We start from the raw sequence: 26,792 nt of genomic DNA on the forward strand, positions 1-26,792 counted from the left end.
CAGTTGGCTGACGAATGGCAGATGGAGTTTAGTTTAGATAAATATGAGGTGATGAATTTTGTTAGTTTGAACACAGCAGGACTTACTCAGTGATTGGTAGGGTGCTGTGGAGAGTTACAAAACAAAGAGATTTAGGAGTACATGTTCATAGCTCCTTGAAAGTGGAGTCACAGGTGGACAGAGTGGTCAAGAGGGCATTCAGCATGCTTGGTTTCATTGGACAGAACATTGAATACAGGAGTTGGGATGTCTTGCTGAAGCTGTACAAGACATTGGTAAGGCCACACTTGGATACTGTGTATAGTTTTGATCATCCTATTATAGAAAGGATATTAATAAACTGCAAATAATGCAGAAAAGATTTACTAGGATGCTCCCGGCACTTGATGGTTTGAGCTATAGGGAGAGGCTGGATAGACTGGGACTTTTTCCTCTAGAGCGTAGGCGGCTGAGAGGTGACCTTACAGAGGTTTATAAAATGATGAGGGGCACAGATCAGCTAGGTAGTCAATATCTTTTCCTAACAGTAGGGGATTCTAATACTAGAGGGCATAGTTTAAGGTGAGAGGGGAGAGATACGAAAGGGTCCAGAGGCACAATTTTTTCACACAGAGGGTGGTGAGTGTCTGGAACGAGCTGCCAGAGGAAGTATTAGAGGCGAGTACAGTTTTGTCTTTTAAAAAGCGTTTAGACAGTTACACGGGTAAGATGGATATAGAGGGACATGGGCCAAATGCGGGCTTTTGGGACTAGCTTAGAGGTTTACGAGAAAGGCGGTATGGACAAGTTGGGCTGAAGGGCCTGTTTCCATGCTGTAAACCTCTATCACTGTACGACTCTATCAGTATTTTCATCATTTCCTGTTTTTATTTGGGACAAGAGAAGGAATATGCTGAACATTTGTGACAATAAATATCTAAGTTGGGTTTCATACTGGCCATAACGTTTGGCAGTGCCTTGCAAGTATCCTTACTTTAATTGAATTTAATCATTCATTTTTCCAAATATCAATTTTTACCATATCTTAGACATTTTACCTTTCAATAACAGCATTACCTCACTCAGAATGCGGCACTGTGGCAAAATGGTTAGCACTGCTGCCTCAGAGCACAAGAGACATGGGTTCGATTCCTGGCTTGGGTCACTGTCTGTGCGGAGTCTGCATGTTCTCCCCATGTCTGCATGGGTTTTCTCTGGGTGCTCTGGTTTCCACCCACAATCTGGAAGGTACACTGGCCATGCTAAATATTCCCTCGGTGTACCCAAACAGGCACCGGAGTGTGGCAACAAGGGGATTTTCACAGTAACTTCATTGCAGTATTAATGTAAGCCTACTTGTGACACTAATAAATAAACTTAAAAAAAGATTAAAAACTCAAAATAACCAATCAAATGACATAACCAATACTGAATTAAATGGAAAAAGTTGTCAATGTCAGTATCAAATTAAATAAATAGACCTGAAAACACAGAAGTTAACTTTCCAATCATGTCAAGTGTTATAAGGTGGAAGGAATCATAATTTCCTTCATGATGAAAAGTTAGAAACTATTACAGAGGACATTCCCTAATCAGGAACTGAACTGACACAGAACGGAGACATTAAGTTCACTTGCAAACACAAGAAAAACAATGGCTGACATATCACACCACAGAAACAGGAAGAACAGCTGAGACCACCAAGATTCCCATGTCTGTGAACATGAAAGAAAATACACAGAAGAGGTACAAGGAAATCAAAGAAAGAAAGATTCCAGAATTTCTTGGCAGGCATTGCAAAGCAAAACAAAGGCAAAGGTGACATAATTATTCTGGAAGACCACATTGACAGTGATTAAGGAATGAAGGTCAGCTTAGTCTGCAACCTCTCCTCACCCACACCCCACACACATAGAGTTGAACAACATTTAAGGAAGATATTTCATAAAAATGAGAAGGAAATCTGGCTCCAACCTTGGAGCATAATATTCAGCAAGGTATTTTGCCAGTATCAACAGACACCTAAAAAAGATTTCAGTACATTCAGCAATACTTGAGTGGTAAGGGATGTTATATGGTGGCAGGGGGGAGGCCATGGGGGAAGGTGAAGTTATGTTGAACACTAAGAGAAAGAACTTAACCAACTGGGAAAAAGGTACCAAAGAAAATGCAGCTGACAAAACTGTTTGATGATATTACAGACGCACTGCACGGTACATAACTGAGCCACACAGCCAGAAATCCATAAGCAAATCAGTGCAGCTCACAGCTTTGTTAAACTTCGAAATTACAGAGGTAACTGCATAGTGTAAATGAAATGTGGGGACAGATAGTAGCATGAAAGACCAGCAACTTGAGACTTGAATAAGTACTAACCCAAGAAACAAAATACAAATGTAGGGGCTACATCTTGGAGAAGTTGGAAACTATAAGTATACAAAGCGCAGAATCTAAACAGATATGTATCAGGAATGTACAAAAATGTACTGACTATACAGACAATGAAAACATTGCATAAAGGAATAAACACAGACAAATCCAAACAGAGACAATAATGGCATAAAATGAAAGTCAGAAGATTAACAAAATATGAAACAAAATCTTAAGAACCAATGTGAGAAAAATGCCAATATAAATACAGACAAAACAATGATAAATATTTAATTCAGAAATTCAATTACTGCAACATTTCACCAAACCAAAAGGCAGTATCAACATTTACAGCATGCTTACAAAAACGTATATCAAACATTGTTATCTTCAATACCGAGAAGACAAAATCAATAAGTATAGAGAAAGATTAACGGTAATATTATTCACTAACATCTATACTAAAAGGACATCAAGCTCAAATTCAATTACAAACATCTGACCCCCTTGACTTGGTATTAATTTTGGAGCTTCAGCCTCACGAACAGGTGTCGTGGATAGCAGGGAAAGCTGGTCACAAGAGTGACTATTCAAGGAAGTGCAATTCTACCCATTATGATCAACAACACCTGGTTTCAATGCAGTCTACATTTACTCAAGAAGGAAAACACAAAGGCAGTAGGAAAGAACATCACTTTCTTATTCTTAAAATCATGTTAAAACTATTGTATTAATAAAACTGAATAAATTTGTCCTATTCCAAATCCAGGTCCATTCTCTATTTTCATCTTTACAGCAGAAAGCAGGAGAAAGTGCCCTCCAGAATGGGATTTTTCTTCTAGGGTTTTGCAGGTGCCAACAGAAGTCAGGCCTGCCACCCCAGAAAGAGTTTGGAGGTTGCCACGGGGATTGCTGGCTGTTGAAGTGGCTGTCTACAAGGCTCCCCAGTGCTTTGATACTTTGTCCCAGTTACAATATAAAAAAAGAGGCCCTCTCGCCCTCACCTTTCACACCACCTCATCTCCATGCTATCTCATGCTCTCACTTACCCCCATATGGCCTTGCATACCTTCCATACTAAACCATGACACTTCCAGGCCCACTGACACACTATACAGTCTGTATAAGAACATAAGAACATAAGAAATAGGAGCAGGAGTAGGCCAAGTAGCCCTTCGAGCCTGCCCTGCCATTCAATAAGATCATGGCTGGTCTGTCGTGGCTCAGTTCCACATTCCCGCCCTCTCCCCATAACCCTATTACAAACTTTATTTAATCTCAGCATGAGTCCTGGGGTGCATGATGGATAGTACATGAGGTGACATGCAGAGTGTGAGGGTGAAAGGTTGTGGGTGGGGGCATGAGATGGCAATAATTTGGCATAGGGCCTGTAAAGTGTTATATGGATGAGTGGAGGCATGAGTTCTCATGTAGGATATGAGGGGCAATGGGGTTGGTGGACCATTAGTTGGCATGGAGGATAGCAGGGGTCATAAGGGCATGGCATGGGTTGGCATGAAGAGTATAGGTTGGCATGGAGGTCATTGGGGGATTATTCGTGGCATGGATTGGGCATGTGTGTGTTTTTTTAAAATCTTTAATAGCTCTAATAAAGTACCAGAATGAAGACCCTTTAGTCCTACAAGGGCAGCAGCCTTGAATCCCATTTTTATTCCCACCCCCATCCCAGAATGAAAATCAATATATAATATACAACCAAAGAAACCTATAATGATGACAGGATGTATTAAGATGCTTTAAAAATGTCATTACAACTCAATAAAAGTGTCAATCATCCATTTTCTTAAATTATCAAGAGCACCTAAAACCTCTTTATCTCACAAAAGTAAATGTAAAATTGATGGATTAGATCAGAAAGTCAGAGCTGACAATCAACCAATGTTTCCCCAGGGGCATAGCTCTTTCCACAGAGTACCGGCTGCCTGGGATCTCAGGGTGAGGGGCATTTAATCAGGCAGGAGAATGGTGGGTAGGGAGCTGGCCGTCTTTTCACCTCTCTTGTTTGAGTCCATGGCTAACAGGCCTGTGGACGGCCTTCCTATCCCAACAACTAAGGTCTCAAGCGCCATTACCTACTACCAGTTGGGATGAAGCTTGCTATTCAGTGAACATAACAGGCAAACCTTGCAAGCTTGCTTGGAGGCTCCCAGGGAGGTGTCCCTCATTCAAAGAAACACAGTGCCTAATTGTGGGTCCCTTTGTACAGGGACACAAAACTATGCTCAGTTTTGGTCTCCTTAATTGAAAAAGGATATACTGGCACTGGAGGAGGTGCAGAGGAGATTCATTAGGTTGATTCCGGAGTTGAGAGGGTTGGCTTATGAGGAGAGATTGAGTAGACTGAGGCTATACTCATTGGGATTCAGAAGAATGAGGGGCGATCTTATAGAAACATATAAGATTATGAAGGGAATAGATAAGATAGAAGTGGGGAAATTGTTTCCACTGGCAGGTGAAACTAGAACTAGGGGGCATGGCCTTAAAAAAAGGGGAAGCAGATTTAGGGCTGAGATGAGGAGAAACTTCTTCACACAAAGGGTTGTGAATCTGTGGAATTCCCTGTCCAGTGAAGCAGTTGAGGCTACCTCACTGAATGTTTTTAAGGCAAGGATAGATAAATTTTTGAACAGTAAGGAATTAAGGGTTAAGGTGAGCGGGTGGGTAAGACCACAAAAAGATCAGCCATGGTTTTATTGAATGGAGGAGCAGGCTCGAGGGGCCAGATGGCCGACTCATGCTCATAGTCCTTACGTTCTTATCTCGGGGAAAATCCACCACTTCCTGAGTGGCTTTTAATAGGGTGGGCCTTCCTTAAAAGAGGTATCACTGGACTCTCGCTGACTTTTCAATTGACAGGGGGAACCCAATTGTCTCCATTAAATATCATCCCTTAATTCAACACTATCCAGATGCCATATAATCCGACCAGTGAAATATGAGAGTTCAGGGCTGGATCGGGAAGAGCCTTTAGGAGGTTTGGCCTGGTGGGTTTGGGAAACAGGGGGAAGCAGAAGAAGCAACTGATCAGATTGTTTCAATTTTAGAGGCAAAGAAGTTTATGAGTTCCTCACATTTGCTACTGGACATAGAAACATAAAACCTGACGCAGGAGTAGGCCATTTGGCCCTTTGAGCCTGCTCTGCCATTCAGTATTATCATGGCTGATCATCAGACTCAACATCCCCCCTCTTTCGCCATATTCCTTGATCCCTTTAGCCCCAATGTGCAGATTCTGAACCCCTATCAACGTACACTTGAAAGCCTCCCACATGGCAGATGTTGATTTGCCTCAAACATTGTCCCCATCTACATTCTTTGGTTCTTGCCTAATAATGTTGTAATTAGCCTTCCCCCAGTTTAGCACCTTAACTTGAGGGCTATACTGATCTTTATCCATCAGTACCTTAAAGCTTACTGAATTGTGGTCACTGTTCCCAAACTGCCCCCTTACTGAAACATTGACCACCTGGCTGAGCTCATTCCCCAATATCAGGTCCAATATGGTCCCTTCCCTAGTTGGACTATCTACATATTGTTTCAGGAAGCTCTCCTGGATGCTCCTTATAAATTCTGCCCCATCCACGCCCCTAGCTCTAAGTGAGTCAATATAGGGGAAATTAAAATCTCCCACCACAACAACGCTGTTACATTTACACCTTGCCAAAATCTGCCTACATATCAGTTCCTCAATCTCCCACTGGCAGCTGGGTGGCCTATAGTAAACACCAACATTGTGACGATGTCTTTCCTGTTCCTAAGCTCTACCCATATTGCCTCACTATATGAGCCTTCCGATGTATCTTCCTGGAGTACAGTTGTAATACTCTTCAAGGATGTCACAGACGTTCTACGCAGTGGAAACTAAGGGTTCAGACATTCTAGATCCACCCAGCATGCTGTGACATCACACCGTGACATTGTAACAATGCATGCAACTGGCCAAACATCGTACGGCAGGTCAGCCTCAGAAATATCTCCAATCACCACAATTCACAATCTAAAATCCAAGTATCCAGAATATTTTGACAAAATTGGCAGCTTCCAGGGAGTTGCAACATTATGTTTGCAGGATAATGCAATTGATCCACCAAGTGCAGCATCCACTTAGACAAATTGTAAGTTGAATGAGTTAAAATGGAGAAACATGGACGCTTTCAAAGAATATAAGAATGCAGTTTGGTGCAGTTTAATCGTGTGTCATGAAGAAGGTCAGGAATATGTTGATATCTCTAAGCTTCCTATGCATTTATATCAATTCTCATGTGCCTAGTCTTAATAAATGAGCATAAAATGTATTTACCCAATAGCTTATAAGTGGTTGGTGCCTTTATATCATTATAACAATGCGACAATCAGGAGAATACATGTTCAGTGTTGTAGGGAGACCTGAAGAGACATTACATCTTAAGCCACTTACCATCACGTAGTATGGATGTGAGCCAACAATCTTGATAAGAAGAACTGAGCTTTATTCAAAAACTAAACAAAGAATATTGCTGCTGAGTGGAGGAAGATTTTAAAGACTTCAGACATTTTCATATGTAGAATGCTTATGATGCTATGCATGAATTATTGATCAGATTGCAATCAGCCAATGTCACTTTTAGATTGTAGAAATAATCAATTAAGGACAAGTAACATGTATTAAAAAGCACTATTTTCCTAAATTTTCTATATCCTATGAATGATTTTTTAAAAACTTATTTTGCCACCAAACAGTGCAACTTATACATTGAAGTTGTATCCAGTTCTGGCCTTAGGTGATACAGGAGTTGTCCTTTTTACCACTGTATTTTTAAGATAAAATTCAAACACTATTGTGACAGAGGATAAAATTACACTTTTAAACTGTCCAAACTATCCTCATTGCAAAGATCAGTACTGGACTGTCAATCTGTTATGGCAACTTTGCCTCTTCTTAGCATATCTGCTACTGAAACCCTCATGTATGTCTTTGTTGCCTCCATATTTAGTTGTTTCAGGACACCCCTAGCTTTTCTCACCCTAGCCCCTGTGAACAAAATGTAATCCAAAGCCTTGTTGCCCCTGTCCTTGCTCTCAAAGTCCTGTTCACCCATCTATCCCATGCTTGCTGACCTACGTTCATTCCTTTTCAATCAATGCCTTGATTTGGCATGGTGGTTAACACTGCTGCCTCACAGCACCAAGGACTCGGGTTTAATTCCCAGCTTGGGTGACTGTCTGTTTGGAGGCTGCATGTTCTCCCTATGTATGCATGGGTTTCCTCTGGGTGCTGTGGTTTCCTCCCACAGTCCAGAAGATGTGCTGGTTAGGTGCATTGGCCACGCTAAATTTTCCCTCACTGCACCTGAACAGGCGCCAGAGTATGGTGATTGGGGGATTTTCACAGCAACTTCAATGTAGTGTTGATGTAAATCTACTTGTGACAATAATAAATACACATTAAAACTTTAAACTTTGTTTTAAAATCCCTTCATAGCCTCATCACCACCATTTCCCACCCCTGCACTCCCCCCAGCATCCTCATCTGTAATCTCCTCCGATGCCACAATTGTCCAAGATAGCTGCATTCATCTAACTTTGCCTCTTGAGAATGCTCTGTTTCAATTGAGCCACTATCATTGGCCATGTTTATCTGCCTAGGCTGTAAGCTCTGGAATTCCTTTACCAAGCTTATGCATCTCACTACACCCCTTCCATTAAGGCATTCACTAAAACCTACCTCTTTCACCAAACTTTGCATTACCTGCCCTGCTGGTATCATCTTACGCAGCCCAGTGTCTAATTTTGCGTAATAACCCTCTTGTGAAAGATTTTAGGATGTTTTGTTGCTTTCATTCCATTATGGGTGAGATTTTCCAGTCAACCCTACCCCACCCTCCTGGTGATATTTTTCATGGTGACATATCATGGACCACCAGAGGGATCTTCTAGTTCTAAAGGTATCTACGGTGATTTACGTGATTTGCCTGTCCCACTGCCGGGGAACCTGCAACGCAAGAGTATCACCTCCTGCGGGACCAGAACGCCCACCAGCGGGAAAGACCGGAAAATCCCATTGGATGTAAATCCAAGTTGTTGTTGAAGGCAGCATAAGATATTGCAAAATGCCACAATATCTGTGCTGCCTCTTACCTTTCCCACATCATCTTTAAAATTCACTCACAGTTCCTTGGCTGCAAGTTCATTTTTTCTGCAGAGAATAACCCTGTGGCCCCGCAACCACATTCTGCTTTACAGATTTTGGCGATACTGGATAAATTGCTTCTTATGTATGCATACTGGAGTTTAAAATTCCTTTGAAATTTTAACATTTCCCATGGGAAAGCAAAACATAAAAGTTACTTTGCCTCTCAAAGAAAAAAAACATCATATTTTCCTGTTGACTTCTACTGTTGGGAATTCAAATTTTTCTGTATTTTTCAACTAAAAGTCTTCTCTCCTGACCTAGGAGACAGGCATTTACAACATAATTCACTTTTCTTTATGTCTGTGTAAATCATCGGAATACTTGATCTTGCCTTGTGAAGTTACGCTCTCATTTGGGAATGTTGTCCCATTTCCTTGCACTTAAAATGTGTTTAAAACTAAGTATCGAGAAATGTTTATGTTGTTGGCAGGCTCCTTTTCGTCACTTAACAAACTAAACAACCTCAAAATATGACCTTAACAGCAAGATATCTAAAACATTCCTTTTATATTTTTGGAAACAAAATAATCGTCCAACAGTGTGAGACAACAATATGGGAAAGTAATAGTTCTTTCTGGCTAATTTTAGTCACTCTTCAGGGGCAGAAGAAAAGTTGAAGATGATTTTCAAACTGGAACGATCTTCTGAATTAGCAGAATTGGAACATTTCATTCCTCATTTGGAGAACGAACAGCAAGACCTGTACCTCTTCCACTTATTATGTGAAGCATTGGATTCAGTTGCTGGGGCGGGGTCACTCCAAAACAGAAGCTTATCAAAACTTAAAGCAGAACTAGAACCTGCATTCCCCATTGCTGATGTTATCCATAAACATTTTTCAGTCTGAACTCCAGTACAAGACAACTGATGTATTTATCCTGTAAGGAGCCTCACAACACCAGGTTAAAGTCCAACAGGTTTATTTGGTAGCACAAGCCACTAGCTTTTGAAGCGCTGCCCCTTCATCAGGTAAGTGGGAGTTCTGTTGACAAACAGGGCATATAAAGACACAAATTCAATTTACAGAATAATGGTTGGAATGCGAGTATTTACAGGTAAGTCTTAAAGGTACAGACAATGTGAGTGGAGAGAGGGTTAAGCACAGGTTAAAGAGATGTGTATTGTCTTTAGCCAGGACAGTTTGAGAGATTTTGCAAGCCCAGGCAAATTGCAGGGGTTACAGATAGTGCGACATGAACCCAAGATCATGGTTGAGGCCGCCCTCATGTGTACGGAACTTGGCTATCAGTCACTGCTCAGCAACCCTGCGTTGTCGTGTGTCATGGAGGCTGCCTTGGGGAACACTTACCCGGAGATCAGAGGCTGAATGCCAGTGACTGCTGAAGTGTTCCCCAACAAGAAGAGAACACTCATGCCTGGTGATTGTCGAGTGGTGTTCATTCATACGTTGTTGTGGCGTCTGCACGGTCTCCCCAATGTACCATGCCTCGGGGCATCTTTTCCTGCAGCGTATCAGGTAGACAATATTGGCCGAGTTGCATGTGTACGAACTGTGTACCTGGTGGATGGTGTTCTCACGTGAGATGATGGCATCCACATCGATGATCCAGCGTGTCTTGCAGAGGTTGCTGTGGCAGGGTTGTGTGGTGTCATGGTCACTGTTCTGAAGGCTGGGTAGTTTGGTGCGGACAATAGTCTGTTTGATGTTGTGCAGTTGTTTGAAGGCAAGAAGTGGGAGTGTGGGGATGGCTTTGGCGAGATGTTCATCTTCAATGACATATCGAAGGCTCCCGAGAAGATGTCATTGCATCTCCGCTCCGGGGAAGTACTGGACGATGAAGGGTACTCTGTCCGCCGTGTTCTGTATTTGTCTTGAGGAGGTTGGTATGGTTTTTTGCTGTGGCACGTCGGAACTGTCAATCGATGAGTTGAAGGCCATATGGTGTTCTTATTAGGGCACTTTTCAGCGTCTGGAGGTGTCCGTTGCGATCCTCCTCATCTAAGCAGATCCTGTGTTTACGGAGGACTTGTCCGTAAGGGATGGCTTCCTTAACATGTTTAGGGTGGAAGCTGGAGAAGTGAAACATGGTATTTATCCTGCACAGAATGCTGGTACGTAACTCCAAGTAAACTTCAGTCCTAATCCACTGCGCTTAGTCAAATCTGGTGATTGATCTAGGTATATTGATGAAGCTTTCTTCAATGGCTTCCCTGACATAATCACATAAACCAGATTTTACCCTCTAATTGCTTGCTTTAATTTTCTTCCCCCTTCTCATTTCTTCCTTGACTCTGTTCCCAATGCATTTTTCCAGATGAAATCATTATTCACCCATGACTGATCCTGATGCTTCCAAACAGATTCAGCAGCAGCAATTCCCCTTTTCCAGAACAGCTTCCCAAAATATAAGTTTCCTCGCTAGACCACCAGAACGTAAGTCCCTCAAATAAGTTTTTTTCTGCCTTTTTACATGTTTCCAGACACTCACTCAAAAGGACTTCCCAGTGAAGCATTTTATAATGATATTTATATCAGAGTCTCTCCTGTACACTTCCTTCCCCTAAAGAGTCCTTGGCAGAGGATGACAAATCTCAGTCCTCTCTCTGTAGGCACTATTCGGTTTTGATATGATTACAACAGCATAATGTTGCAGCCTAATCTCTTCAATCCCTAAAAGGCCAGAAAACAAGCTTTGCTGGCTGGTTCTGATGGACCCAACTCTGATTGGCTCACCTTGAATTTTCTAACCTGCATCCATGCACATCCCTGTTCAGACTGCAAGAGGTATTTACTTTCTCATTTTCATGCCCAGCAGTGAAACATCAAAGGCTACTTGCAAAATGGATAATACTGTGAAGTATAAACCTCTGGGTCAGAGTGGCAGTATTATTATTGTGCACTTCTCACCATTTCTAGCATGTCTCCACCCTCTTTCTTCCATTTACCACCCCCCCCACTCCTGCCCCACCCCCAAAATGTATGGAATTCTTCACTTCCACATTAAAATTTATTGGTTAGTGTCACAATAGGCTTACATTAACACTACAATGAAGTTACTGTGAAAGCCGTCACACCCCAACGCCTGTTCGGGTACACTGAGGGAGAATTTAGCATGGCCAATGCACCTAACCAGCACATCTTTTGAACTGTGGGAGGAAACAGAAGCACCCGGAGGAAACCCACACAGACACGGGGAGAATGTGCAGAATCCGCACAGACAGTGACCCCAAGCCGGGAATCAAAACTGGGTCCCTTGCACTGTGAGGCAGCAGTGCAAATCACTGTGCCACCCCACAATCTCATCCTGTGGCCTGGCTTTAGTGACACATGTGTGTGGACTTATGAGTTTATTTCCTCCTAAGCAACTCAAATGCTTGAGGTTCGAGCAAGCTGATCCAACTTCTCAGCTGAATTTCTGTTACTAACTTGGGCTTTGAAATTGCACTTGGAAAGATTTATGGGACTGCGCCTATGAGTTACTTCGGCAAAGATCTTAAAGTTACTTGTTGACATACTTACAGATGTTCCAATGTAACGTGGTGATTCACACTGCTTCTCATTCCGGGAAATTGTTTGCCATTTCAAATCCTACCTGATTCAGGGCGCCCAGAGCAATAACATGGAGGAAACACCTGCAATAGAATGGCCAGGTCCACAGGAAGGAAAGGGAGAAAGGAAACCGCTGGACATATTTGACAAGACAATCTGAAAGTGTCAAAGTCATGACAAACATTATAGGTCTGTGAATATATTCTGACACCATTCGAATAACAAGAACATACATACTCAGCACTTCCAACATTAAATTCAACAGGCTTTTGTTAACAGCATGTCGATGTTGCTATCCAGCAGCACACACGATATTTATTCATTTATAGAGGGGCTCAGTCAGCAGGGAGAAAGAAATATGGCACAGAGTGATCAGAATAGTGGACGAGCAATAGGTTAAAGGGTTACATTCAAAAAAAAAGCAACATTAATAGAACATGCATGGAGTGCTCGCATGCCAAACAGATGATTAAAGGGTTACTAAAATTTCAATCTGCCCATCACGTTGGAATGAGGAACCTGTCAGCTTGCAGCTTAGTCAGTCAATGAACTGTCAGGCAGTGGCTGAAAGCAAGGTTCAGGATGATATTTTTGGAAAGCACTGCCCCAAACAGGGGAGCGTGAAATTTTTTGTGACCTGGGATGGAATTTTAAGGCCCTCTCGTAGTGGGGTCGGGACCGCAAAACGCAGCGGGCCCTTCAAAATTCCATTGACTTCAGCAGGAATGGAAAATCCTGCCAGCGGGAGGGGCTGGCTTTCCCAGGCGGATGTACCAGGTTAATGCAAGTAATGTATTTCGAGGTATTGCAGTTATGCAGCTCATGATTTCTGTTCGTCAAAATGAAATTATTGGATGAGAAAGCGTACTGATGCGCACTAGTGATTTCTCAAGATCAATTTCCGGGGATCATTGCCTGCTGGAATTGCTGGATCACAGAATCATTCCAGTCCTGTGATACATGACAGGTTAACACAAAAACCACATGGCAGAAAGATAATCTTAGCTCACTCTCCCAAAGACTTACACTCTCGTAGTTTAGTCTCCAGATTTTCCTTGCAATTATTTCAAAAAGGCTAGATCCAACTGATAGCTTGATATTAGACGCACTGCCATTTCATGGCAATCGCTGAACCACTTGAAGTAGGCAGGCCCAATATTCATCACTGCCTTGTACGGAGCTTCTCAAACAAATATGGCCCTGAGTAATTTTTGGGTTCGCGAGTGGTGAGTTCTCCAGGATTTTAGGCTGCCCAACAATGTCTATTGACCCTACAGATAATGGCAAGTAGCTAAAAGCAAATTACTGCGGATGCTGGAATCCGAAACCAAAACAGAACATGCTGGAAAATCTCAGCAGGTCTGGCAGCATCTGGGAGGAGAGAAAAGAGCTTACGTTTCAATTCCAGACGACCCCCTTGTCAAAGGGTCATCTGGACTCGAAACGTCATGACAAGTAGCATGATAAGGACAGGATTAGTTTCTTCGGTTGTGTAGCAGTCAATGTTCTTTACATAACAGCTGGATACTGCCACTTTAAGGTAAATTTGTAACCATCTCAATTACTTTACTATGGAGCTAGGAGGAGCAGGGTACTGTTCCCAGTTCCATATTAAATTAATGGATTGTTGACTGCCTCTGTCAGCTCCCCTTCTAGTTTATGTTCCTCCCCAATCCAAGCACCCTGTTAACGATTTCTTCTGATGCCCAAACCAGCCAAATACACTCCTTCCACTCCCCCAGCCCCCTCAATTAGTGAGTTGCATCCTTCAGATGCAATCTGACTAATTCTTTAGCAAATTACTATTCCACAAATTTGTTCTGAAATACGTCGTGCTAGATTTTCATTATGGAAGAGGGATTTGTGGGTCAGAAAGCTGGAAGCATCAACGGGCAGTATTTTCATCATCTGGAGGGCAGGATGGCCTGGAGTAGGGCCTGAGGCAGTGAATGTATGTTGAATATCATCTACCTTTTGTCATTCATTTAGTGTCCATCCATTATTCCTGGCTACAGATACTCAGGTTGAGCGCAACTGGGAAAAACATCAAAGCAAATCAGGCAAATTCACTAAGGCCTGGCTCCCTGGCCAACAGCTTTTGTGAATCTGACCAAGTTAGCATTGTTTCCGGCTGCTTGTAATTGATGCATAGGGGCAACAATCGCTGAAACAGTACTAAACATATAAATTAGCAGTTTCAATCTCTAAAACATATCTCCTTAAATGAAAAGTTTGAAATTGTGGTTGAAATCTAAGAGTTTCCGAGTGAGACATTTTGATAATCTGCTCAAAGTATGAATGAAAATGCTTACCGCTCACACACATAAAGCCATGATATTAGCTATATCATTAATGCTTAACCTGCTTGCTTTCTCTGCTGTGTCTGGAACTACACAATACACTCCTAACAAAAGCAATTAATTCTCATTCAGTTAAATCCTTTGAAAAGATACCGATGGAGAATGGGTTTTAAAGGAATGAGGATAAGTATAAACATGGAGTATTCTCCAGAGTACAAGGTTACTGCGCTATTAGGACCAGTGCAGAGTGCAGCTTTTCTGGATAGAATAATGCTAGTTATAAGATTGGATTAACTTATTAATTACTGGACAGAACTTTACCGGAACATTATCTTCCCCTAGGTCAGAGAGTTGACATAAAATAAGCATTCTCACACTGACTGGCAGAGACAAAGAGTGTCACCAAGAATTGGTGTTGCTGGGGCTTAGCATTTCATCAAATATATATGACTTGGCTTTAAAAATTGAGAGCATGTGAAGGTATTTCGAAATTTCCAAAGGATATTCGGCAAACTGATACAATGAAATGTGAAAATTGGAGACAAATTAAAAAGGGTTATGGGAACTGAGACTGGTAGAAGTATAGCAGCTGCTGTTTAATACAACAAAATGTGAGGTGATGAAAATATAACATTATTTACAATAGAGGAGAGGGATGCCATCAGACTTTTGAATGGACCTAACTCGTATTAAGTTGATCTTTCTCTACACGCTAGCTATGACTGTAACACTACACTCTGCACTCCCTCCTTTCCATTATGATGTACGGTGTGCTTTGTTGATGTAGCGCGCCAGGAAGGATACTTTTCACTGTATACCAGTACATGTGACAATAATAAATCAAATTAAAACAAATCAAAAGATACAATGGATAGCTTAGGTGCCAAATTGGTCAAAGATTAGGATACAGGTGCTGAACATCGCCACAAAGGGTATGGGATATTAAAGAAAAATCTAGCAAATACTGCAGTTAAAACAGAGAGCAGAATTTTCTAGACCCTCCTGCCGCAGGAATGGTAGCACGCGCGGGGTGGGAGAATGGGGTGGGGGGGCAGGTGGCAGACCATGCAGAGGTCCATTGACTTCGGGTGGGCTTTTCCAGTTTTGAGGTGAGCGTGGCCAAAAAAATCCTGCCCATGAAGTTGGTCAGACCACCACCCCATGAGCCAGATTATACTTAGTTTTTGACTTCCCACCTTAGATAGGAGAAACCGGCCTGGGAAAAAAAGTCTAGTGATGGTTCCCTTTGACAGAGCTTACAGTCATCTGTCCTAATATCATCTTATATGGCTCAGGGTCCAGTTTGGCTACATTATAAGATGCTTGTAATGTTAAATGTGTTATATAAATACAAGTTGTTGTTGTTGAAAGCAAGAAACGTTTGCTTATATTTTCTGCGGAGAACAGTGATTTGGTTGAGATATCCAAAATTTTTTTTATATATAAAAGCAATTGATGGGAAAGTTAGTAAATGATCGTTCCCTTCATAACAAGCGGTGGCATGGTGGCAAAATGGTTAGCACCAGGTTCAGTTCCAACCTTGGGTGACTGTGTGAAGTTTGCATGTTTGTCTGCATGAGTTTCCTCTGGGTACTCCGGTTTCCTCCCACAGTCCAAAGATGTGCAGGGGTTGGGTGGATTGGCCATGCTAAATTGTGTCAGGGGGATTAATGGGGTAAATACTACTAAAGTGGGGTTATGGGGATAGGCCCTGGGTGTGATTGCTGTTGGTGCAGACCGAATGGCCTCCTTTTGCACTGTAGGGATTCCATTTCTCTGATTCTATAAGGCTAGAATGTGAGTCGAGATAGTTAAAATTGAATGTGGTGGGGAAAAGCATTTTGCCACACAAAGGTTTTGAGAATGAGATTTCACAGATGCAGAATTAATTGAGGTGTTCAACAGGGATCTAGATACCTACTTGAGAATAATGAAAATAAGGAATTTGCAGAAAAGCCTGAGAATTGGGATTGCATAAGTAGCTGGCACAGCTAACGAAAGGAAAACAAACTTGTTCCTTTCTTCCCGTGCAACTGTAGTTTCTTTTTGGAAAAGGTCGCATAGTTGATAAAATAAGTTGTAATAGTTCACAGAAAGCTTTTGAAAGAATGAATGGCCCTCTTAAAAATCTCTTTTCAACCTGGCCAATTACTTACTTGTGTTATAGGATGTTCTCGTTAAATACAATCTTGAGGGTCGCTTGTAATATTTGTTATTAATTTTGGTTGGTAACAGATGAGGGAAAAAAAAACCTTTGGAACATGATAACAAGTAAGCATAAACATTCTGCTATATTAGCGCCATTAAAATGAGCACATCTGTGCTGTCTATGGGAATAGATTGGAGTCCTGTTCTGTGGATCATGCATCTTTTCAGTTGCAGGGTTTGTCCACTGAAGTAATAGGTTTATGCAACAAATGAACACAAATAGAGATGTGCATACTGCAATCAAAGGTAAATATGTTAATACAACTACTATGGAAATGTCAGGGTGATTCTCCTGGTCCTTTGAGCTGCTGGACGAATGTAACAGGCCGGAAGATATCAATGGGGGGCCTATAGAGGGATTCATGACCGGTGTCCCGTCACTGCACACTCTGCTTTTGGGATTGATGGAGTTGTGAGAGAGTGGGTGATTAGGGTTGGACATGGGGGGGGGGATGTGGGGTCACAGAGGCCGGCAATGATGGGAAGGGAGGCCAGGGTCAATGATGACATGGCCTGCCTCCCCATAGGGATCCAGCAATGGAGTGGGGAGGGAGAGAGTGTGTATGCTTTGATCTCCCCACTGACAGATTGGCACATGCGCAATGGCCCTCAGTGCGCTGAGGGCGGCCGCTCGAACGGGATGGGCACTGCCCCTTCCCACCCCCTCCTGCAATCGGAGTGAATTGCGTTATGGACTCTGTGATGCACAGATTCCTGGAGATACACTCTGCTTAGCTCACCCAGAAAACAGGTGGGAAATACTCCCATATTCCCACCCATTGGGTACTTTGTCTTTTTTGGGAGAATCGTAACGTCTTCTCTGTAATTCATGCACTAACATCACAGGGTACGAGAAATAGTGGATGATCTAGTGTGTCTGGGATCCCTGAATCCCTTTGACATTCTTTGGCATCCAATGTCATTTATGCATGGAGTATTAAAGTTTTACGGGGCCAAAAACATTGATGTCATGTAATTAATCGCCAGGCAACTTCTGAATTTTTAAGAAAATGTTTGCAGGCAACACAGATGCTCGGAGGCAGACAAGGCTGTCACCACAGCCTGCTACCCTCTCTCAACAAATTCCTCAGTCAAACCCATCAACAGAGGTTCAGGAAACATCAGAATGATCCAAATGACCCGAATCAAGGAAAAGGCCAACGTCTTGGCAGTTGGAATTCCCACTCCTCAGCATTTCCACTGACATAACAACTAAACAGAAAATGTTGTTTACTAATCAACTATTCCAACTGTGCTGTCTGCTGTGGCTTTGAAATATGCAAACACTTCCAGATCAGAGGAGACAGCCAGAGAACCTTCTGTTCTTAACTACGGATGCAAACTGCAGCATTTTCAGCTCCTTATTTGGGCAATTGTGGACGTGGACATCGCAGGGCACTGTCAGATGGTGTGCCAGATTGCCAGCACAATCCCGTTTCTGGGTGAAACTCACAGAAAGAGGGCAAACTTCAGGAGTCAGCATCCTACAGCCCAAGGTGGCCTGAAAGACATCCGCACTGATGCTCGTCAAGTCAGGCCATTCTCAGACATCCAAGGCACTGCCTTAAGTGATCATTATGGTGCTTACACATATAAGCCCGGAGCCTAATTTCTTTTAGACTTCTTAAGAAATTGGACATTGTAGAACAGAAGTAGAAGCTTGGATCTCCCCCACTTGAGATTCTTCAGTGGCAAGTAACATTCGCGCCACACAAATGCCAGGTAATGACCATCACCAATAAGAGACACTCCAACCACCACCCCTTGACATTCAACGGTGTTACCATCACTGAATCCCCCACTGTCAACATCCTTGGGATTACCATTGACCAAAAACTCAACTGGACTCCCCACACTAACACCGTGGCTACAAGAGCAGGCCAGAGGCTAGGAATACTGTGGCGAGTAACTCACATCCTGACTCCCCAAAGCCTGGCCACCATTTATAAGGCACATCAGAAGTGTGATGGAATACTTCCCACTTGCCTGGTTGGATGCAGCTCCAATAACTCTCAAGAAGCTTGATACCGTCCAGGACAAAGCAGCCTGCTTGATTGGCACCATATCTACAAACATCCACTCCCTCCACCACCAACATTCAGTTGCAGCAGTGTGTAATCTCTACAAGATGCACTGCAGCAATTCACCAAAGATCTTTAGGCAGCACCTTCCAAACCCACGACTACTTCCATCAAGAAGGACAAGGGCAGCGGATACATTGGAACACTGTCATCTGCAAGTTCCACCACCCTGACTTGGAAATATGCCATCGTTCCTCCGCAGTCGCTGGGTGAAAATCCTAGAATTCCTCCCCTAATGGCATTGTGGGTTAACCCACAGCACATGGACTACAGCGATTCAAGAAGGCAGCTCACCACCACCTTCTCAAGAGCAACTAGGGATGGGCAATAAATGCTGGCCAGCCAGCGACACCCAGGTCCCACTAATGAATTTATAAAAAGCTGCTAACGGCAGTTTAGTTGTTAGAACTCTCACCACTTTGGCAGGAAGATATGTCCCTTAATTCATCAGATTCAAGCACATAATTAAGGCTGGCAATCCCTTGCAGTCCTGAGGGATTTTTGCACTGCTGATGGTACTGTCATTCGGATGAGACATTAGCTAAGTGCCAGAGTGCACCCTGAATTGGTATTAAAAATTCCATGGCATTATTTTCTGTTTACCTTTGTCAACATTTATATCTCAAGCAATACCACAAAGAGACATTTGGTTATCATCACATCTCCATTTGTAAAACGTTGCTATGTGCAGATCAGTTGCTGCATTCCAACATTACAACAGTGACCACGCTACGAATAAAGCACTTAATTGGCTGGAAAATGTTTTATAACATCCTGAGGTTGTAAAAGCCACCACATAACTCCAAGTCTTTCTACCATTATTTCTGGGCTAAACAAAGTTCTCAACCCATGAAAAAATTGTATTCTATGCCCTTGGAAAACCATTCCAGCGAATTAGTCTCATCTCTCCCAGAGAACCAAGGTAATTTTAACCCATTGGCCTCACTTAACTGCTGTTAGCTCACTGGCCACCTGGGACAGTTGAGAGAAATAAAATACTTTCTACCTTTGACACCCAGTTCACTTTGGCACCAAGTCCAGCAAGAACCAAATGCGTGATAAAGCTACCCCTACTTTGTCCCAACATGCTACCTTTACCTGTGAAGAATCCCCTCCCATTGTACTTAGGTGATTTTTTTTCATTTCCCACACCCGCTGTCTAAATTGTCTTTCTCAGTGAGATCACCTCTTCCCTATTAATGGTCACTAATTTTTGAACTGTTTTATATTTTGTGGTCGCATGTTCACAGGAAACAGAGTTGAAAATGTTGCACACAGCGGATCTTCTGGACAATGGAGAGAAAGGAGATATTCTTGGATTTGATTTGATTTATTATTGTCACATGTATTAACATACAGTGAATACAGAAAAAACATACCATTCATAGAGAAGGAGGCGAGAGAGAGAGAGTGCAGAATGTAGTGTCACAGTCATAGCCAGGGTACAGAGAACAATCAACTTAATGCAAGGTATGTCTGTTAATAGCAGAAGAAGCGGTTCTTCAGTCGGTTGGTATGTGACCTCAGAATTTTGTATCTTTTTCCCAAGGGAAGAAGATGGAAGAGAGTATGTCCAGGGTGCTTGGGATCCTTAATTATGCTGGCTGCTTTACAGAGGCAGTGGGAAGTGTAGACAGAGTCAATGGATGGGAGGCTGGTTTGCGTGATAGATTGGGTTACATTCATGACCTTTTGTAGTTCCTTGCAGTCTTGGGCAGAGTAGGAGCCATACCAAGCTGTGATACAACCAGAAAGAATGCTTCCTATGGTGCATCGCATCTGGTATAACCCATCCCATCTGCGTTGCATCCAAACTAAGTTTGCGCGAATATGAAGAAAGTGCACCAATTCATGTCTGCATGCATTCCTCTTTCCATAGTAACTGTGACACAAAGGAAAATGCATATGGAGTAACATCATATCACAGAAAGATGATGGGTGAGGCACTAGTATGTCCCTGAGCCACATAAAGAAACTGTATTGTGTTGATCTTTCTCTACACCCTAGCTATCACTGTAACGTTACGTCCTGCACCCTCTCCTTTCCTTCTCCCCTATGAACTCTATGAGTCATAGAATCCCTACAGTGCAGGAGGCCATTTTGCCCATCGATTCTGCACTGATTACATTCCCATCCAAGCCCTGTTCTGTAACCCAACATATTTACCCTGCTAATCCCCTGACGCTAGGGTCAATTTAGCACTGCCAATCAACCTAAGCCGTACATCTTTGGGCTCAAAGTATGCTTTGTCTGTATGGTGCACAAGAAACAATTCTTTTCGTTGTATCCCCATAATAAATCAAATAAAAAAAATAGCTGATACATTCCTGTTGTAATGTTAAATAACTGATCAACATGCAAGTTGTAGCTTCCTCCTGGATGGAATTCTTATCAATGCTCAGCTGTTTTAAATTGGAGCTTCCATTTAAACCAAATGGCATGCCAATTGAAAACAGCTGAGCACCAAGTGGAATCAAGCTCCATAACATTATTAATCCAGCGGTCAGAATAACCTGACACTTTCACATAACCCTTCTGCCAGTCATCATGTAAAATTAACTTGTTGGCTCGAATGTCCAAGCTAATCCAATGGGATTACTGTGTCATTTAGTGGACTCTTGGCATGAATCTTCTTCCAGATGTTCCCTGCACGAAGGAAGTGACATCAGAAACCCGTGCACACACACCTGGAGAATCTCGTGCACTTCGGAATTCAGACTGACAAGTTGTCATTTTTATTGTTCTATTTTTTAAAAAAAAACTGAAAAAAAAAGACAACTTGGAACAAGTACTGATTATTTCGCAGACAATTCCTCTCTGCCATTTCAGCAGAAGTCAAAAGCGTGGGAAACCCAAGAGAGGGCATGAAAAAAATATTGGCAAGTAAATTCAAGGAAAACCCAAAGGTGTTTTATCAGTAGGTAACAAGCCAATTAAAGACCAAAAAGGTAACTTGTATGGAGGCGCAAGACATAGGCGTGATTCTTAATAAATATTTTGTGCCTATTTTTGTGAAACTGGGGGTGGCAAAGCAGACATTCTAGGTAAGGAGGGAGAGTGTGAAATTTGTTATTAGATAAACAAGGGAGGGAAAAATATTCACGGTGGCACAATGGTTAGCACTATTGCCTCACAGCTCCAGGGACCTCAGTCTGATTCCTGGCTTGGGTTTCCGCCAGGTGCTCTAGTTTCCTCCCATAGCCCAAAGATGTGGGGGTTAGGTCCATTGGCCATGCTAAAGCAAGAGGAGCAAAAGGGAAGCCAGGGAGAGGGTTGACCCACTCAAGGACAAGGGAGGGAATCTATGCATGGAGCCAGAGGAAATGGGTGAGGTACTAAATGAGTAGTTTGCATCAGATTGACCAAAGAGAAGGACCTGGTGGATGATGAGTCTGGGAAAGGGTGTGTAGACAGTTTGTGTCATGTTGAGATCAAAAAGGAGGTGGTATTGGGGTTCTTGAGAAACATTAAGGTAGACAAGTCCCCAGGGCCTGATGGGATATACCCCAGAATACTAAGAGAGGCAGGGGAGGAAATTGCTGGGACCTTGAGAGAAATCTTTGTATCCTCACTGGCTACAGGGGAGATCCCAGGGGATTGGCAAATAGCCAATGTTGTTCCTTTGTTTAAGAAGGGTAGCAAGAATAATCCATGTAATGACAGGCCGGTGAGCCTTACATCAGTGGTAGGGAAATTATTGGACAGGATTCTTTGAGACAGGATTTATTCCCAGTTGGAAATAAGTGAACATATTACTGAGAGGCAACATGGTTTTGTGATAGGGAAGTCGTGTCTCAGTAATTTGATCGTGGTTTTCCGAGGAAATGATAAAGATGATTGATGAGGGTAGGGCAGTGGATGTTGTCTACATGGATTTCAGTAAGGCCTTTGACAAGTTCCCTCATGGCAGACTGGTGCAGAAGGTAAAATCGCATGGGATCAGAGGTGAGCAGGCAAGGTGGATACAAAACTGGCTCGGTCAAAGAAGACAAAGGATTAGCAATGGAAGGGTATGTTTCTGAATGGAGGCCTGTGACAAGTGCCGTTCCTCAGGCATCAGTGCTGGGACCTTTACTGTTTGTAATGTAACTGGTTTGATTTAGTAAGTTTTCGGACAACACAAAGGTTGGTGGATTTGCAGATAGCGATGAGGACGATTAAAGGATACAGCAGGATATAGATCAATTGGAGAGGGGTGGAGAGATGGCAAATGGAGTTTAATCCGAACAAATGTGAGGTAATGCATTTTGGAAGTTCTAATACAGATAAGAAATACACAGTAAATGGCAGAACCTTTAAGAGTACAGGCACAAGGTCACTGAAATTGGCAATGCAGGTGGAGGATGTAGTCACAAAGGCATATGGCACGCTTGCCTTCATCGGCCAGGGCATTGAGTTTAAAAATTGATAAGTCATGTTGCAGCTTTATAGAAACTTAGTTAGGCCTCACTTGGAATATAGTGTTCAATTCTGCTTGCCACACTACCAGAAGAATGTGGAGGCTTTGGAGAATGTACATAAAGATTTACCAGGATGTTGCTTGGCATGGAGAGTATTAACTATGAGGAGAGGTTGGAGAAACATGGTTTGCTCTTCCTGGAATGACGGAGGTTGAGGGGCAGCCTAACAGAAGTCTACTAGATTATGAGACGCATGGACAGGGTGGATAGTCAGAAGATTTTTCCCAGGATAGAAGTCAATTACTAGGGGGCATAGGTTTAAAGTGCGAGGGGCAAGGTTTAAAGAAGATGTACGAGGCAGATTTTTTTTACACAGAGGGTGGTGGGTGCCTGGAACCCACTGCTGGGGGAGGTAGTTGAAGCGGATACCATAGTGACTTTTAAGGGGCACCTTGACAAATACATGAATAAGATAGGAGTAGACAAATACATGAATGGGATGGCCCCTGGAAAGGTAGGGAGTTTTAGTTAAGTCAGGCAGTGTGGTTGGTGCAGGTTTGGAGGACCAAAGGGCCTATTCCTGTGCTATAATTTTCTTTGCTCTTTGTAAATTGCCCCATAGTGTTCCAGGATGCGTAGGTTAGGATTAGTGGGGTAAAAGTATGAGTTAACTGAGATAGACTGAGGTGCGATTGTTGTCGGTATCGCTTGATGGGCTGAATGGCATCCTTCTACACTGTAGGGATTCTATGATTCAATGGTCCTGGATGGTGGATGAATCGCCAGGCCAGGATTAAATGTATATCAAATGCTGTTAAAAGGAGGAGAAAAAAAGAGACTCTGAACATCATTTTCCAATTCTCTCTGGCTACAGGCTTGGTGCTGGAGGACTGGGGGATTGCTAAAATTGTACCATATGTTAAAAAGGGAAGAAGGATGGCTGGTGAATTTCAATGTCTAAAAATATAATACATTTTGGAAAGAAAACTTGAGAAAGAGAATACACCTTAAATAGTAAGCTTTTAAATGGAGTGGTGAGACATTGATACGCACAGTCAACACATCAGCGTGAGAAAGTGAGCCCATAAATAAGGCAATGACATGCTTGAGGACCAATTTTAAACCTTCCTGCATCCCTGCCCCTCCACTGCCTCTCCTTTAAACATCCTCAACTGCAATAATGTGGGCAGGCAGGCGAGATATCGGGAAAGATACCTTATAGTTCTCACCATCATCTTTTAACTTGCTTGAACTCTTGTAGGCAAACCAACTCATAAGAGGTGGGGCCTAATTTAAATGGTGGTGCATGTCATTTAAATCATGGACTTCACTATAGTCTGCCAGCGAAAACCAATGGTAGCAAGGACTTAGGCCAAGGTATTTTCATTTTTAAAGATTCCTTGTGGGTCAAGAGAAGTGAGCGTCCTCCTCCTGGCACTCACAAGGATTCCTTAGAATTCCCCAGGCGCAGGCTACAACCTCCTGCCAATAATAGTCTTGTTAACTCACCCTTCACTCTGTATTTAACATGTAAGCCTTTGTATTCTTGGGACCTGACATGCCACTAAATGTCAGGCTGACAGTAACCGTTCCTACTCATTTTAACGGAGTACAGAAATGGACACCAAGGGATTTTGTTTTCCAGATGATGGGATTTTCCACCCCCAGCACCCGGACAGTCAAAAAGGAATTCTTCCCTGCCAATTGTGGAAACCCCTCAGCATTTTAACATAAATCTGACTGGCTGGCATCTCTGCAATCACAGCAATACCACCAGCAGCTGGATAGAGAATCTGGTGAACTGGTGCGACGACAATGTCCCTCGATGTCAACAAAATGAAGGAGATTGTCATCGACATCAGGAAGTGTAGGGGAGAACATTCCTCAAGTCTACATCAATGGGGACGAAGAAGCTTTTAGGTGTCCAGATCATCAACAGCCTGTCCTTCCATGCCAATACTATAGTTAAGAAAGCCCACCAATGCCTCTATTTTTTCAGAAGACGAGAAGGAGATTTGGCCTGTCAGCTATGACTCTCACCAACTTCTACAGATGCACCATAGAAAGCATTCTTTCTAGTTGTATCACAGCTTGGTATGGCTTCTGAACTGCCCAAGACCACAAGAAACTACAAAAGGTATGAATGCATCCCAATCCATCATGCAAACCAGCCTCCCATTCATTGACTTTATCTACACTTCCTGCTGTCTCGGCAAAGCAGCTAGCATAATTAAGGGCCCCTCACACCTCAGACATTGGGAAAAAGATACAAAAGCCTGAGGCCATGTATGAACCGATTCAAGAACAGCTTCTTCCCTGCTGCCTTCAGACTTTGGAATGGCCCTACCTCTCATTAAGTTGATCTTTCTCTACACCCTAGCTATAACTGAAACACTATATTCTGCCCTCTCTCATTGCCTTCTCTATGAACAGTTTGCTTTGTTTGTGTAGCATGCAAGAAACAGTATACTAATACATGTGACAATAATAAATCAAATCAAATCTAATCAAAGCAGCATTGGTCAAAACTAGGACCACAAATTGATTCCAGATTCTCAGACCTGGAGACCAGGACCAGTTACATGTGGGGGTGGTTTCATAGTGCGGGGAAGAGGTGATTCCCCAGGGATGTGGGGAGAGGGGATGTGGGTCTTAATGGAGAGGCTTGGGGTAGAAGGAGCCCCTACAGAAGGCCAGACCTTGGGAAGAGTGGTTTCCTGGTGTGTAAATGGGCCCTTGAGGGAGATGATCTCTTAGCGGTCTAATTAGAGTTACTGCTGTCACCACACCTCCATCTCCCCGGCCCCACAAAGAACTAAGCTTTAGCTGCTCTTCATATGACAGTTTGGCAGGGACACCCAGTATATTATACAGGTCATCATGGCTGCAAAACCACCAGCAGGGTTTACAAAATTCTGGCAAACACTTTTTAAATCACCTAAACATCTAGATGTGGGGTTTTACATGATACATAGCTTTGATCCATGATGACCTGTGGAAATTCCCATCTTCGTGTACTCTGAAATTCACTTCTAGCAACTTTGTCAACTCAGGAGACTAGAGTGGACAGATTCATGAAGGAAGAAAGGGTTGAAAATATGGAAACAGGTAGGGCAATTGTGATTAGAATTATTTGCTTTCTTGGATGACAAGAAATGACCCCTGGAATGAAGTGCTTATCATGTGAGGAACGGTTGAGGACTCTTAGTCCGTACTCATTGGAGTTTGGAAGGATGAGGGGAAACCTTATTAAACTTACAGGATACTGCAAGGCCTAGATAGAATGGATGTGGAGAGGATGATTCCACTAGTAGGAAAAGCTAGAACCTGAGGGCATAACCCCAGGCTAAAGGGACGATTCTTTAAATCAGAAATGAGGAGGAATTTCTTCAGCCAGAGAGTGGTGAATCTGTGGAACTTTTTGCTACAGAAGGCCTTGGAGGTCATTGAGTGTTTTTAAGACAGAGACAGATAGGTTTTTGATTAATAGGGGGTCAGGGATTATAGGGAAAAGGCAGGGGAATGGGATGAGAAAAATATCAGCCATGATTGAATGGCAGAGCAGACTCGATGGGCCAAATGACCTAATTCTGCTCCCATGTCTAATGGTTTTACGGAAAGCAATGGAGTGAACTGAATTACCTATTTCCGTATCATAATATATATTGATGCATTTTTAATCATCAACATTTTGCTTTTATAAAGGACATTTAACGGAGTGAAATGTTTCAAGTTGCTTCACAAGTCTCT

Source organism: Carcharhinus amblyrhynchos, chromosome 11 (genome assembly GCF_965287045.1).
Source record: "Carcharhinus amblyrhynchos chromosome 11, sCarAmb.v2.hapA, whole genome shotgun sequence".
Taxonomy (NCBI): domain Eukaryota; kingdom Metazoa; phylum Chordata; class Chondrichthyes; order Carcharhiniformes; family Carcharhinidae; genus Carcharhinus; species Carcharhinus amblyrhynchos.